Source organism: Schistocerca americana, chromosome 2 (genome assembly GCF_021461395.2).
Source record: "Schistocerca americana isolate TAMUIC-IGC-003095 chromosome 2, iqSchAmer2.1, whole genome shotgun sequence".
Lineage (NCBI taxonomy): Eukaryota > Metazoa > Arthropoda > Insecta > Orthoptera > Acrididae > Schistocerca > Schistocerca americana.
This window is the reverse complement of record NC_060120.1, coordinates 91,312,662-91,327,862: the sequence shown is the minus strand read 5'-3', so window position 1 is coordinate 91,327,862 and position 15,201 is coordinate 91,312,662. Positions and strand designations below refer to the sequence as shown.

Sequence of the window (15,201 nt, the reverse complement as noted above, 5' to 3'; positions counted from 1 at the left end):
CGTAAGGGGTTCAACTGCGAGAAGACGACCTCAGCTGTTCCTCCACGCAGGAAAGACATCTCACTGTTTTGGGTGCTGCATGCGCATGCATTTACCAAACTTGCATGCGATGTACTAGTTCCTGGGGAACGAATAGAATCGTTGTACGTGCCAGTCTTTACGTATAGATATAAGTAAGCGGAGACGGCTTAATCCTGCCACGTAGATTGCTTTCCATAAGACGCACCTGAGAGTCTCATGGGCCGGTGGCCCGACATGCAGTTTGTCCTGCTGCATGGCTTACTTTCAGAGACTCGCAAGTTTATCGTAGTGCTGGGTTGTCGCGAAAGTGAAAAGTAGGGCCTGTCCGGGATTTGAACCCGTGACCTCCTGCACCCAAAGCAGGAATCATACCCCTAGACCAACAGGCCGCACAAGTAAGCAAGTCTGCACCCCTCCACCTACTGAGATCTTGTCGCACTTGCTAGTTGCAGCATCCTAGCTGGACCATATTCTCAAAGAGGTTTCTTAATCTGACACCTACAACATGCGCTGTGCTGAACACCAGTGTATGTGAATGCTGAAAGAGCTGCTTGAGTTGTGTGACAGTATTTCGACCGTGTGTAGTGCAAATGTTATCGTGACACGAACAATCCGCCCACTACGTAGCGTTCTGTGTCAGCACGCAGTTTTCGACAGTACTCTGTGTCCATAGCTGTTTTCATAGTTAGGCTGCTTCCAGCACGAAGCATCCGCCATACGAAAGTGGCTGTTTCGCGATTTTGATTACCTGGTCCTTCGACATCACTTCATGTACGAATACTGGCAAGAATTCCCGCTACATTCGAAGGTGCTCCTTCCACTTCCAGCCTACTTGGTTGCTTCATTAGCCACGCAAACACTTCCTGAGGACCATACGTGTAAGAACATCGCATCTTATCGGCTTAATTACATGATACCACTGAATTTAAGAGCGCTACAGGCATCCGGTTCCATGGTGTAATGGTTAGCACTCTGGACTTTGAATCCAGCGATCCGAGTTCGAGTCTCGGTGGAACCTGCCGCTGTGTTTTGCGATCGTTTCTAGAAATGTGTACGAGCCGGTGGTTGGAATTGTATATGCAGAAATTTAACTAGGATCATGAAATGCAAAGTGTTAATAGCAGTCCACACGTGAGTGGGGAGCGCTCCAAATGCTTATGCTTTTGCTACTAGGATTAATAACGAGACGTAAGGGGTTCAACTGCGAGAAGACGACCTCAGCTGTTCCTCCACGCAGGAAAGACATCTCACTGTTTTGGGTGCTGCATGCGCATGCATTTACCAAACTTGCATGCGATGTACTAGTTCCTGGGGAACGAATAGAATCGTTGTACGTGCCAGTCTTTACGTATAGATATAAGTAAGCGGAGACGGCTTAATCCTGCCACGTAGATTGCTTTCCATAAGACGCACCTGAGAGTCTCATGGGCCGGTGGCCCGACATGCAGTTTGTCCTGCTGCATGGCTTACTTTCAGAGACTCGCAAGTTTATCGTAGTGCTGGGTTGTCGCGAAAGTGAAAAGTAGGGCCTGTCCGGGATTTGAACCCGGGACCTCCTGCATCCAAAGCAGGAATCATACCCCTAGACCAACAGGCCGCACAAGTAAGCAAGTCTGCACCCCTCCACCTACTGAGATCTTGCCGCACTTGCTAGTTGCAGCATCCTAGCTGGACCATTTTCTCAAAGAGGTTTCTTAATCTGACACCTACAACATGCGCTGTGCTGAACACCAGTGTATGTGAATGCTGAAAGAGCTGCTTGAGTTGTGTGACAGTATTTCGACCGTGTGAAGTGCAAATGTTATCGTGACACGAACAATCCGCCCACTACGTAGCGTTCTGTGTCAGCACGCAGTTTTCGACAGTCCTCTGTGTCCATAGCTGTTTTCATAGCTAGGCTGCTTCCGGCACGAAGCATCCGCCATACGAAAGTGGCTGTTTCGCGATTTTGATTACCTGATCCTTCGACATCACTTCATGTACGAATACTGGCAAGAATTCCCGCTACATTCGAAGGTGCTCCTTCCACTTCCAGCCTACTTGGTTGCTTCATTAGCCACGCAAACACTTCCTGAGGACCATACGTGTAATAACATCGCATCTTATCTTCTTAATTACATGATACCACTGAATTTAAGAGCGCTACAGGCATCCGGTTCCATGGTGTAATGGTTAGCACTCTGGACTTTGAATCCAGCGATCCGAGTTCGAGTCTCGGTGGAACCTGACGCTGTGTTTTGCGATCGTTTCTAGAAATGTCTACGAGCCGGTGGTTGGAATTGTATATGCAGAAATTTAACTAGGATCATGAAATGCAAAGTGTTAATAGCAGTCCACACCTGAGTGGGGAGCGCTCCAAATGCTTATGCTTTTAATACTAGGATTAATAACGAGACGTAAGGGGTTCAACTGCGAGAAGACGACCTCAGCTGTTCCTCCCCGCAGGAAAGACATCTCACCGTTTTGGGTGCTGCATGCGCATGCATTTACCAAACTTGCATGTGACGTACTAGTTCCTGGGGAACGAATAGAATCGTTGTACGTGCCAGTCTTTACGTATAGATATAAGTAAGCGGAGACGGCTTAATCCTGCCACGTAGATTGCTTTCCATAAGACGCACCTGAGAGTCACATGGGCCGGTGGCCCGACATGCAGTTTGTCCTGCTGCATGGCTTACTTTCAGAGACTCGCAAGTTTATCGTAGTGCTGGGTTGTCGCGAAAGTGAAAAGTAGGGCCTGTCCGGGATTTGAACCCGGGACCTCCTGCACCCAAAGCAGGAATCATACCCCTAGACCAACAGGCCGCACAAGTAAGCAAGTCTGCACCCCTCCACCTACTGATATCTTGCCGCACTTGCTAGTTGCAGCATCCTAGCTGGACCATTTTCTCAAAGAGGTTTCTTAATCTGACACCTACAACATGCGCTGTGCTGAACACCAGTGTATGTGAATGCTGAAAGAGCTGCTTGAGTTGTGTGACAGTATTTCGACCGTGTGAAGTGCAAATGTTATCGTGACACGAACAATCCGCCCACTACGTAGCGTTCTGTGTCAGCACGCAGTTTTCGACAGTCCTCTGTGTCCATAGCTGTTTTCATAGCTAGGCTGCTTCCGGCACGAAGCATCCGCCATACGAAAGTGGCTGTTTCGCGATTTTGATTACCTGATCCTTCGACATCACTTCATGTACGAATACTGGCAAGAATTCCCGCTACATTCGAAGGTGCTCCTTCCACTTCCAGCCTACTTGGTTGCTTCATTAGCCACGCAAACACTTCCTGAGGACCATACGTGTAATAACATCGCATCTTATCTTCTTAATTACATGATACCACTGAATTTAAGAGCGCTACAGGCATCCGGTTCCATGGTGTAATGGTTAGCACTCTGGACTTTGAATCCAGCGATCCGAGTTCGAGTCTCGGTGGAACCTGACGCTGTGTTTTGCGATCGTTTCTAGAAATGTCTACGAGCCGGTGGTTGGAATTGTATATGCAGAAATTTAACTAGGATCATGAAATGCAAAGTGTTAATAGCAGTCCACACGTGAGTGGGGAGCGCTCCAAATGCTTATGCTTTTAATACTAGGATTAATAACGAGACGTAAGGGGTTCAACTGCGAGAAGACGACCTCAGCTGTTCCTCCCCGCAGGAAAGACATCTCACCGTTTTGGGTGCTGCATGCGCATGCATTTACCAAACTTGCATGTGACGTACTAGTTCCTGGGGAACGAATAGAATCGTTGTACGTGCCAGTCTTTACGTATAGATATAAGTAAGCGGAGACGGCTTAATCCTGCCACGTAGATTGCTTTCCATAAGACGCACCTGAGAGTCACATGGGCCGGTGGCCCGACATGCAGTTTGTCCTGCTGCATGGCTTACTTTCAGAGACTCGCAAGTTTATCGTAGTGCTGGGTTGTCGCGAAAGTGAAAAGTAGGGCCTGTCCGGGATTTGAACCCGGGACCTCCTGCACCCAAAGCAGGAATCATACCCCTAGACCAACAGGCCGCACAAGTAAGCAAGTCTGCACCCCTCCACCTACTGATATCTTGCCGCACTTGCTAGTTGCAGCATCCTAGCTGGACCATTTTCTCAAAGAGGTTTCTTAATCTGACACCTACAACATGCGCTGTGCTGAACACCAGTGTATGTGAATGCTGAAAGAGCTGCTTGAGTTGTGTGACAGTATTTCGACCGTGTGAAGTGCAAATGTTATCGTGACACGAACAATCCGCCCACTACGTAGCGTTCTGTGTCAGCACGCAGTTTTCGACAGTACTCTGTGTCCATAGCTGTTTTCATAGCTAGGCTGCTTCCAGCACGAAGCATCCGCCATACGAAAGTGGCTGTTTCGCGATTTTGATTACCTGATCCTTCGACATCACTTCATGTACGAATACTGGCAAGAATTCCCGCTACATTCGAAGGTGCTCCTTCCACTTCCAGCCTACTTGGTTGCTTCATTAGCCACGCAAACACTTCCTGAGGACCATACGTGTAATAACATCGCATCTTATCGGCTTAATTACATGATACCACTGAATTTAACAGCGCTACAGGCATCCGGTTCCATGGTGTGCGCCCGCATCTCGTGGTCGTGCGGTAGCGTTCTCGCTTCCCACGCCCGGGTTCCCGGGTTCGATTCCCGGCGGGGTCAGGGATTTTCTCTGCCTCGTGATGGCTGGGTGTTGTGTGCTGTCCTTAGGTTAGTTAGGTTTAAGTAGTTCTAAGTTCTAGGGGACTTATGACCACAGCAGTTGAGTCCCATAGTGCTCAGAGCCATTTGAACCATTTAGCCCGCATCTCGTGGTCGTGCGGTAGCGTTCTCGCTTCCCACGCCCGGGTTCCCGGGTTCGATTCCCGGCGGGGTCAGGGATTTTCTCTGCCTCGTGATGGCTAGGTGTTGTGTGCTGTCCTTAGGTTAGTTAGGGTTAAGTAGTTCTAAGTTCTAGGGGACTGATGACCATAGATGTTAAGTCCCATAGTGCTCAGAGCCATTTGAACCATTTATAGTTCCGCTTCAGACGGCGTGCTGTGAGGACGTGTTAGCGCTCCGCTTAGCTGCTGTGTTTCGAAGTCGCGACTAGCTCTTGTTACTCTTCGTTCCGTGTGTGTTAGTGTTTTGTGTGTTTGTACTTGTGTTTTCGACGTCTATTTTGTTTCTGTCTTGAAAGCGGTTTTGGCCGCTGTTTATCTGCTGCAATGTCTACCATGTTTCCCAGGAAGCTTACTGTGCGCTTTGGTTTTGACAAGGCTACCCGATATGTACAACCCAGTTCACTGGAAATTCACGACTGGATTGTTGATGTTGTTGGCCTCACATCTGATCAGATACATACGGCTTACTATGATCTGGAACAATACTGTTTTTATGTCAAGCTGCTCTCGCCTTTGGTGCTGGAACGGATATTAAACAAATTTGATGGGGAAGCTGAATTCCGCCACCGTGACAATTCGGTGAGTAAGGTCACAGTTTCTAATGCTGATGTTGATTACAAGCATGTGCGTGTTTTTAACTTGCCCCCCGAGGTTGACAACTGTTATTTAAAAGACGTTCTTTCTAAGTATGGTGAAATTAAGCAAATTAGGAATGAACGGTGGTCCAGCCAACACCGGTTGCAATGCTTTAGCGGTGTGCGTTCGGTCGACATGCAAGTCAAGAATAATATTCCCTCTCATGTTCAAGTTTGCGGATATAAGGCGCATGTTATGTACAGTGGACAGACTTTGACCTGTCATGTCTGTAATGAGAGTGGACATATGAGGCAGGATTGTCCGAAACGTGTCTTTGTTTTGCAAACCCACTTACAGCAGCGCAAAAAGTTAACTCTGGCCGACCTTGTGAAGGAAAATTCTGTGACAGATGGGTCCAGTTCCCCCATCCTGGACAAAGATGAAGATAGGGCGCAGCATCGTGCTGCTGACTTTCCACCGCTAGCGCGAAAGGAGACTTCAGACTCTTCTGTTGTTCAAAGTAGTGTCGTTACTCACAAGAGACGACGCACTTACGATAGCGGTAGTGCAGACGACGATGACATTAATGTGGCTAGGTCATCTGTCGCTGGCACATCGCCGCCGATGTTTGAGGTTCCGGGCTCCGAACATTCCCTGCTTTCGGATTGTGGCGCCAATTCACCGGTGCCAGTTGCTCAGTTGGGTCCCTTACCCGTAAACGAACAGGCCGTGGTAGCTTCAGTACCACGCCTGTCACCTGAGGCATGTCAACCGATGCAGACCGACCGACCGACCGATGTTGACACCGTTTGTAAACAGGACGGGGAAGTGCGTGGGCGTAAACAGCCGGCTACGTCACCGCCTCAGCCCGACAACAAACAAACGGAAGGTTCCACCGTTGATAAACACTCAGCTATCGAAAGAGCATGTGGAAGAGATAGGTCGCCGGAAGTAGTTTTGCAGTCTGAGCAATCACCGTGTGCAGTGGAGGAGGAGCTGGCACCTGACGTCAGCTCCGATCCTCCTACCCCGCCATCCGCTGCGAATTTCTCAACGGGAGGTTGGCGCCGACACTCGGTGAAACCCAATGTCAATGTTGTTCGCAGGAAGCCTAAAAAGAAAGGTTCCGGCGCCGATGCTGACGCATCTTCGAAGTCAGATTCTCACGAAGGTTCTGGCGTGGAATGATGGCCTGACAGGTGATTAGATATCTCCGTGCTTCATGTTGCAATCCTACACGCTTTCCACTCTCAATATTAACAGGATCCAGTCGGATTTAAAACTCGCTGCTCTCAAACAGTTTCTCTACGACTCAGCGACTGACATCGCATTTCTTCAGGAGGTTGTATCGCCCCACCTCGACTTTACCGGATTTGTATGTTTTTCCAATATTTCACCGGAAGCGCACGTCGGTACTGCCATTTTAGTTCGGGAAGGCATTCCCGTTCAAAACGTTGATACGTTAGAGTCGGGGAGAGGGATTGGGCTTACCATCGCAGGGGTCACTTTTGTCAATTTATATGCACCCTCTGGTAGTAGTCACCGGGCAGCACGAGCCGCGTTCTTCAAAGACGATATTATTTACCTCTTGCGGCGAAATCCCTCACCACTGATACTCGGTGGTGACTTTAATTGTGTTCTGGGCCGCAAAGATCAGACTCCTAATTTTAATTATTCTGGTGAGTTGCGACGCCTTGTTGCTGATCTCAAACTGCACGATGTGTGGGAGGTACGATACCCCACGTTGGTGAAGTTTACTCATACCGTTGCCAACTCTTCTAGCAGAATCGACAGAATTTATGTCTCGGATGATTTAAAAAGCAACGTAACGCATGCTGAAACTGTTCCCGTCATTTTCTCCGACCATAGTGCGTTGTTAACATGTCTCAATCTGCCACAACAACCTGCTCGCCGAGTACGAAACCAGTGGCATCTAAATGTTTCTTTATTGTCGGACACAGAATTAGACGACGAAATAACTGCTGCATGGGTGCTGTGTCTCCGTTCACTTCACAACTTTCGAAGTGTGATTGAATGGTGGACCAGACGGGCGAAGCCAAAGATCAGGAGTGTTTTAATATCCTTTAGTATCCGCGGGGCTAGGGAACGGAAAGCCACCGTCGAGTTTTATTACAGTGTGCTACGGGATCTTTATGATCAGGCGGGAGCCGTGACGACACGCCTGAAAGATGTCAAACTGATAAAAGCCAAATTACTGCGCTTGAAACGTCAAGAACTGGAGGGCCTTAAGGTACGGTCCAAAGCGAAATCTGTCATTGCAGATGAGACTACTGCCTTGTATCATCTTATTCGTGACAGCAAAACTAGACGAGGCACTTTCATAGACGAACTTCAACTCGAGGATGGTACGAAACTCAGCACGCAGCAGGGAATACTCCAGGAAATCTCCGCTTACTATTCAAACATGTATGCACCGGGGGACACAAATGTGGACGCTTATGACGAACTTTTTGGCTCTCATACTCCACAACTTACGGGAGATGACAATGACGCTCTTTCTTCGACTGTCGAAAATGATGATGTTTACGCCGTCATCTGCAATTCTGCCGTTAACAAATCACCAGGACCTGACGGCCTACCCGTTGAATTCTATAAAAGGTTTTGGCCTTTAATAGGAGACAAGTTCACCCACCTAATCAATGAAGTCTTACGGGGAACACCGGTGCCAGCAGAATTTAAACAATGCAAAATTGTACTTCTCCCGAAGAATAAGGGTTGCAAACGTTTAACCAACCTCCGACCGATTTCACTTTTGAACTCCGATTATAAGCTTCTAGCTCGAGTACTCCATCACCGCATTATGCCGCTCACCGCTAAAATCATTTGCCCCCAACAGACCTGCGCCTTTAAGAAGACCATCTTACAAACTGCTGCTTTATACCGGGACGTCGTTGCCCTGACTCACGCATGCAATATTAAATGTGGACTGCTTTTTGTCGATTTCCACAAAGCGTTTGATAGGGTCGATCATCCGTATCTGATAGAGACGTTGCGCCGGATGGGGTTTCTCGACACCTCCATAGCTGTCATCAAGAACGTGGCGATGGGAATCACAGCACAACTCTCTGTTAATTGCCAGTTGACGAAGCGCATCGGAATACAACGTGGCGTCCCCCAAGGCAGTCCCTTGTCAATGCTGCTTTTTGTTCTTTCTCTAGAACCCTTTTTACGACATCTACGATGTCGACTCACCGGAATTACAGTTTCAGGCATGAAAACTGTGGTGGGCGCATACGCGGATGATGTTGGCGTCATCATCAGAAATCAGGCGGATGTGTCACAACTTGAGTTGGCGCTCGCGACCTATTGTTCGGCATCCGGTGCGAGGCAGAACGTTCAAAAAAGTAAATTTTTAAACCTCAAGGGGCTTGCCCAGTTGCGCATTGCGTGGGCGACTAATGTCCATCAACATAAAGCTATTGGGATGGTCCTGACGACATCCATTTTCCGAATGATCTCGATAAATTGGCGCGAGGTTTCACGGACTATCCAGGGGGCACTGATTGCCAATCACTCCCGCTGCCTGGACCAATTTCAAAGGGTTCGTTTATTAAATACTTATATCTTGTCTAAGGCTTACTACACTGCACAAATTTTCCCTCTTCCCGCCATGATAGCGAAGGCCATTATGTCCCGCTTAGCAAATTTTTTATGGCGTGGGGAATTATTTCGTGTCTCTGTCAAAACAGCAATTCTGGATCCTTGTAAAGGGGGCCTGGGTTTGACGGACATTAAATGTGAAGCAATGGCATTGTATGTCAACAGAACATTAACTATCATGTCCCACTCCCCGGAATGCCTCACGGCAAAGTTGTACAATATAGTCCGGCCACAAAGTCTCGATCCACCCGTCAATCTTCAGCACATCAGTTTTAAACTTAAACATGTAAGGGACTTTTATCTTGAACGCAGCTACATCAGCAAAGAACTTTTACGGTCGCCGACAGTCACGGCGAAGGCGATTTTCGCAGAACGGAAACAGCTGCACAGCAACAATGTCATAGAATCTAAGTTCCCTGGTTTCGCATGGGACGTCGTCTGGAAAAATATTAGTAGTACGGTTCTTTCGAGTGATGTACGGACAGCGTGGTACAAAGTTATCAATAATCTCATCTGTACTAATGAACGTCTGTTTGGAATAGGGTTAAGTGACACCAACCTCTGTGGCAAATGTCACCTTGTCGACACTGTGTGTCATCGATATACGTGTGGCGGCCATATTTACAACTGGCAGTGGACCAGAGAGAAACTTGCCCTAATCACCAGGACTTCTGCGCACACTTTCACTCCTCAGCATTTGTACCGCCCCGCTGAACGCTACTTCCCTCAGACGAAAAACAATGCAGTGATGTGGCTCATGGGGAAGTTCACCAGTTACATTTTTAACAACGTTGGAGGCGACAATCGACTTGAATTTTTAATGTACATGGAAACCGAATTTGACAAGGTGCTCAAGTACCCGGGTCATAAGAAGACATTTGGTAATATGCTCCATATTGCTTTCGAAAGAGTGGGAATAGGCTAGTGACCACTGGTTGTCTTTCATGGTGACACGGGAGGGGTTTGGAGCGCGAAGCAATGGCAGTGCCGCGAAGAGGCCCCACTGCTTTTGCGGCGCGTCTCTGACCCCGACCTACTTCACCAGGCGCCCGAGGGAAAGGCTCCACTACCGACGTTTGCCGCCAGTTATCTATTTAACAAACATGAAACTGCAATTTTCAAAAAAAAAAAAAAAAAAAAAAAAAAAAAAAAAAAAAAAAGAGTGGTTAAGGAAAGGTATGATAAAAAAAAGAAAAGAAATAACCCCGAGGTTCGTGGATCGAGACTACACTAAAAAAAAAAAAAAAAAAAAAAAAAAAAAAAAAAAAAAAAAATAGCTCAGTTGGGAGAGCGTTAGACTGAAGATCTAAAGGTCCCTGGTTCGATCCCGGGTTTCGGCAGGTATTCGTTTTGATGCGACTAAAAAAAAAAAAAAAAAAAAAAATGGTGTAATGGTTAGCTCTCTGGACTTTGAATCCAGCCATCCGAGTTCGAGTCTCGCTGGAACCTGCCGCTGTGTTTTGCGATCGTTTCTAGAAATGTGTACGAGCCGGTGGTTGGAATTGTATATGCAGAAATTTAACTAGGATCATGAAATGCAAAGTGTTAATAGCAGTCCACACCTGAGTGGGGAGCGCTCCAAATGCGTATGCTTTTGCTACTAGGATTAATAACGAGACGTAAGGGGTTCAACTGCGAGAAGACGACCTCAGCTGTTCCTCCCCGCAGGAAAGACATCTCACCGTTTTGGGTGCTGCATGCGCATGCATTTACCAAACTTGCATGCGACGTACTAGTTCCTGGGGAACGAATAGAATCGTTGTACGTGCCAGTCTTTACGTATAGATATAAGTAAGCGGAGACGGCTTAATCCTGCCACGTAGATTGCTTTCCATAAGACGCACCTGAGAGTCTCATGGGCCGGTGGCCCGACATGCAGTTTGTCCTGCTGCATGGCTTACTTTCAGAGACTCGCAAGTTTATCGTAGTGCTGGGTTGTCGCGAAAGTGAAAAGTAGGGCCTGTCCGGGATTTGAACCCGGGACCTCCTGCACCCAAAGCAGGAATCATACCCCTAGACCAACAGGCCGCACGAGTAAGCAAGTCTGCACCCCTCCACCTACTGAGATCTTGCCGCACTTGCTAGTTGCAGCATCCTAGCTGGACCATTTTCTCAAAGAGGTTTCTTAATCTGACACCTACAACATGCGCTGTGCTGAACACCAGTGTATGTGAATGCTGAAAGAGCTGCTTGAGTTGTGTGACAGTATTTCGACCGTGTGAAGTGCAAATGTTATCGTGACACGAACAATCCGCCCACTACGTAGCGTTCTGTGTCAGCACGCAGTTTTCGACAGTCCTCTGTGTCCATAGCTGTTTTCATAGCTAGGCTGCTTCCGGCACGAAGCATCCGCCATACGAAAGTGGCTGTTTCGCGATTTTGATTACCTGATCCTTCGACATCACTTCATGTGCGAATACTGGCAAGAATTCCCGCTACATTCGAAGGTGCTCCTTCCACTTCCAGCCTACTTGGTTGCTTCATTAGCCACGCAAACACTTCCTGAGGACCATACGTGTAATAACATCGCATCTTATCGGCTTAATTACATGATACCACTGAATTTAAGAGCGCTACAGGCATCCGGTTCCATGGTGTAATGGTTAGCACTCTGGACTTTGAATCCAGCGATCCGAGTTCGAGTCTCGGTGGAACCTGCCGCTGTGTTTTGCGATCGTTTCTAGAAATGTGTACGAGCCGGTGGTTGGAATTGTATATGCAGAAATTTAACTAGGATCATGAAATGCAAAGTGTTAATAGCAGTTCACACGTGAGTGGGGAGCGCTCCAAATGCTTATCCTTTTGCTACTAGGATTAATAACGAGACGTAAGGGGTTCAACTGCGAGAAGACGACCTCAGCTGTTCCTCCCCGCAGGAAAGACATCTCACCGTTTTGGGTGCTGCATGCGCATGCATTTACCAAACTTGCATGCGATGTACTAGTTCCTGGGGAACGAATAGAATCGTTGTACGTGCCAGTCTTTACGTATAGATATAAGTAAGCGGAGACGGCTTAATCCTGCCACGTACATTGCTTTCCATAAGACGCACCTGAGAGTCTCATGGGCCGGTGGCCCGACATGCAGTTTGTCCTGCTGCATGGCTTACTTTCAGAGACTCGCAAGTTTATCGTAGTGCTGGGTTGTCGCGAAAGTGAAAAGTAGGGCCTGTCCGGGATTTGAACCCGGGACCTCCTGCACCCAAAGCAGGAATCATACCCCTAGACCAAAAGACCGCACAAGTAAGCAAGTCTGCACCTCTCCACCTACTGAGATCTTGCCGCACTTGCTAGTTGTAGCATCCTAGCTGGACCATATTCTCAAAGAGGTTTCTTAATCTGACACCTACAACATGAGCTGTGCTGAACACCAGTGTGTGTGAATGCTGAAAGAGCTGCTTGAGTTGTGTGACAGTATTTCGACCATGTGAAGTGCAAATGTTATCGTGACACGAACAATCCGCCCACTACGTAGCGTTCTGTGTCAGCACGCAGTTTTCGACAGTACTCTGTGTCCATAGCTGTTTTCATAGCTAGGCTGCTTCCAGCACGAAGCATCCGCCATACGAAAGTGGCTGTTTCGCGATTTTGATTACCTGATCCTTCGACATCACTTCATGTACGAATACTGGCAAGAATTCCCGCTACATTCGAAGGTGCTCCTTCCACTTCCAGCCTACTTGGTTGCTTCATTAGCCACGCAAACACTTCCTGAGGACCATACGTGTAATAACATCGCATCTTATCGGCTTAATTACATGATACCACTGAATTTAAGAGCGCTACAGGCATCCGGTTCCATGGTGTAATGGTTAGCACTCTGGACTTTGAATCCAGCGATACGAGTTCGAGTCTCGGTGGAACCTGCCGCTGTGTTTTGCGATCGTTTCTAGAAATGTGTACGAGCCGGTGGTTGGAATTGTATATGCAGAAATTTAAGTAGGATCATGAAATGCAAAGTGTTAATAGCAGTCCACACGTGAGTGGGGAGCGCTCCAAATGCTTATGCTTTTGCTACTAGGATTAATAACGAGACGTATGGGGTTCAACTGCGAGAAGACGACCTCAGCTGTTCCTCCCCGCAGGAAAGACATCTCACCGTTTTGGGTGCTGCATGCGCATGCATTTACCAAACTTGCATGCGATGTACTAGTTCCTGGGGAACGAATAGAATCGTTGTACGTGCCAGTCTTTACGTATAGATATAAGTAAGCGGAGACGGCTTAATCCTGCCACGTAGATTGCTTTCCATAAGACGCACCTGAGAGTCTCATGGGCCGGTGGCCCGACATGCAGTTTGTCCTGCTGCATGGCTTACTTTCAGAGACTCGCAAGTTTATCGTAGTGCTGGGTTGTCGCGAAAGTGAAAAGCAGGGCCTGTCCGGGATTTGAACCCGGGACCTCCTGCACCCAAAGCAGGAATCATACCCCTAGACCAAAAGACCGCACAAGTAAGCAAGTCTGCACCTCTCCACCTACTGAGATCTTGCCGCACTTGCTAGTTGTAGCATCCTAGCTGGACCATATTCTCAAAGAGGTTTCTTAATCTGACACCTACAACATGAGCTGTGCTGAACACCAGTGTATGTGAATGCTGAAAGAGCTGCTTGAGTTGTGTGACAGTATTTCGACCGTGTGAAGTGCAAATGTTATCGTGACACGAACAATCCACCCACTACGTAGCGTTCTGTGTCAGCACGCAGTTTTCGACAGTACTCTGTGTCCATAGCTGTTTTCATAGCTAGGCTGCTTCCAGCACGAAGCATCCGCCATACGAAAGTGGCTGTTTCGCGATTTTGATTACCTGATCCTTCGACATCACTTCATGTACGAATACTGGCAAGAATTCCCGCTACATTCGAAGGTGCTCCTTCCACTTCCAGCCTACTTGGTTGCTTCATTAGCCACGCAAACACTTCCTGAGGACCATACGTGTAATAACATCGCATCTTATCGGCTTAATTACATGATACCACTGAATTTAAGAGCGCTACAGGCATCCGGTTCCATGGTGTAATGGTTAGCACTCTGGACTTTGAATCCAGCGATACGAGTTCGAGTCTCGGTGGAACCTGCCGCTGTGTTTTGCGATCGTTTCTAGTAATGTGTACGAGCCGGTGGTTGGAATTGTATATGCAGAAATTTAACTAGGATCATGAAATGCAAAGTGTTAATAGCAGTCCACACGTGAGTGGGGAGCGCTCCAAATGCTTATGCTTTTGCTACTAGGATTAATAACGAGACGTAAGGGGTTCAACTGCGAGAAGACGACCTCAGCTGTTCCTCCCCGCAGGAAAGACATCTCACCGTTTTGGGTGCTGCATGCGCATGCATTTACCAAACTTGCATGCGATGTACTAGTTCCTGGGGAACGAATAGAATCGTTGTACGTGCCAGTCTTTACGTATAGATATAAGTAAGCGGAGACGGTTTAATCCTGCCACGTAGATTGCTTTCCATAAGACGCACCTGAGAGTCTCATGGGCCGGTGGCCCGACATGCAGTTTGTCCTGCTGCATGGCTTACTTTCAGAGACTCGCAAGTTTATCGTAGTGCTGGGTTGTCGCGAAAGTGAAAAGTAGGGCCTGTCCGGCATTTGAACCCGGTACCTCCTGCACCCAAAGCAGGAATCATACCCCTAGACCAACAGGCCGCACAAGTAAGCAAGTCTGCACCCCTCCACCTACTGAGATCTTGCCGCACTTGCTAGTTGCAGCATCCTAGCTGGACCATATTCTCAAAGAGGTTTCTTAATCTGACACAACATGCGCTGTGCTGAACACCAGTGTATGTGAATGCTGAAAGAGCTGCTTGAGTTGTGTGACAGTATTTCGACCGTGTGAAGTGCAAATGTTATCGTGACACGAACAATCCGCCCACTACGTAGCGTTCTGTGTCAGCACGCAGTTTTCGACAGTACTCTGTGTCCATAGCTGTTTTCATAGCTAGGCTGCTTCCAGCACGAAGCATCCGCCATACGAAAGTGGCTGTTTCGCGATTTTGATTACCTGATCCTTCGACATCACTTCATGTACGAATACTGGCAAGAATTCCCGCTACATTCGAAGGTGCTCCTTCCACTTCCAGCCTACTTGGTTGCT

The 15,201-nt window shown here is 47.9% G+C and overlaps 14 non-coding genes across 14 annotated transcripts; 6 read left to right on the top strand and 8 right to left on the bottom strand.

Annotated features, from left to right (window-relative positions):
• Window positions 1–338: 338 nt before the first annotated feature.
• On the bottom strand, window positions 339–410 carry Trnap-ugg. Its single transcript has one exon. It is a non-coding gene; the product is annotated as a tRNA-Pro (tRNA).
• Window positions 411–967: 557 nt separating this feature from the next.
• Trnaq-uug lies at window positions 968–1,039 on the top strand. Its single transcript has one exon. It is a non-coding gene; the product is annotated as a tRNA-Gln (tRNA).
• A 507-nt stretch (window positions 1,040–1,546) lies between these two features.
• On the bottom strand, window positions 1,547–1,618 carry Trnap-ugg. The gene has a single exon. It is a non-coding gene; the product is annotated as a tRNA-Pro (tRNA).
• Window positions 1,619–2,175: 557 nt separating this feature from the next.
• Trnaq-uug lies at window positions 2,176–2,247 on the top strand. Its single transcript has one exon. It is a non-coding gene; the product is annotated as a tRNA-Gln (tRNA).
• Window positions 2,248–2,754: 507 nt separating this feature from the next.
• On the bottom strand, window positions 2,755–2,826 carry Trnap-ugg. The gene has a single exon. It is a non-coding gene; the product is annotated as a tRNA-Pro (tRNA).
• Window positions 2,827–3,383: 557 nt separating this feature from the next.
• Window positions 3,384–3,455, top strand: Trnaq-uug. The gene has a single exon. It is a non-coding gene; the product is annotated as a tRNA-Gln (tRNA).
• Window positions 3,456–3,962: 507 nt separating this feature from the next.
• Window positions 3,963–4,034, bottom strand: Trnap-ugg. The gene has a single exon. It is a non-coding gene; the product is annotated as a tRNA-Pro (tRNA).
• A 7,023-nt stretch (window positions 4,035–11,057) lies between these two features.
• Trnap-ugg lies at window positions 11,058–11,129 on the bottom strand. Its single transcript has one exon. It is a non-coding gene; the product is annotated as a tRNA-Pro (tRNA).
• A 557-nt stretch (window positions 11,130–11,686) lies between these two features.
• Window positions 11,687–11,758, top strand: Trnaq-uug. Its single transcript has one exon. It is a non-coding gene; the product is annotated as a tRNA-Gln (tRNA).
• Window positions 11,759–12,265: 507 nt separating this feature from the next.
• On the bottom strand, window positions 12,266–12,337 carry Trnap-ugg. The gene has a single exon. It is a non-coding gene; the product is annotated as a tRNA-Pro (tRNA).
• A 557-nt stretch (window positions 12,338–12,894) lies between these two features.
• Trnaq-uug lies at window positions 12,895–12,966 on the top strand. The gene has a single exon. It is a non-coding gene; the product is annotated as a tRNA-Gln (tRNA).
• A 507-nt stretch (window positions 12,967–13,473) lies between these two features.
• Trnap-ugg lies at window positions 13,474–13,545 on the bottom strand. The gene has a single exon. It is a non-coding gene; the product is annotated as a tRNA-Pro (tRNA).
• A 557-nt stretch (window positions 13,546–14,102) lies between these two features.
• Trnaq-uug lies at window positions 14,103–14,174 on the top strand. Its single transcript has one exon. It is a non-coding gene; the product is annotated as a tRNA-Gln (tRNA).
• Window positions 14,175–14,681: 507 nt separating this feature from the next.
• On the bottom strand, window positions 14,682–14,753 carry Trnap-ugg. Its single transcript has one exon. It is a non-coding gene; the product is annotated as a tRNA-Pro (tRNA).
• Between the last annotated feature and the right edge of the window lie 448 nt (window positions 14,754–15,201).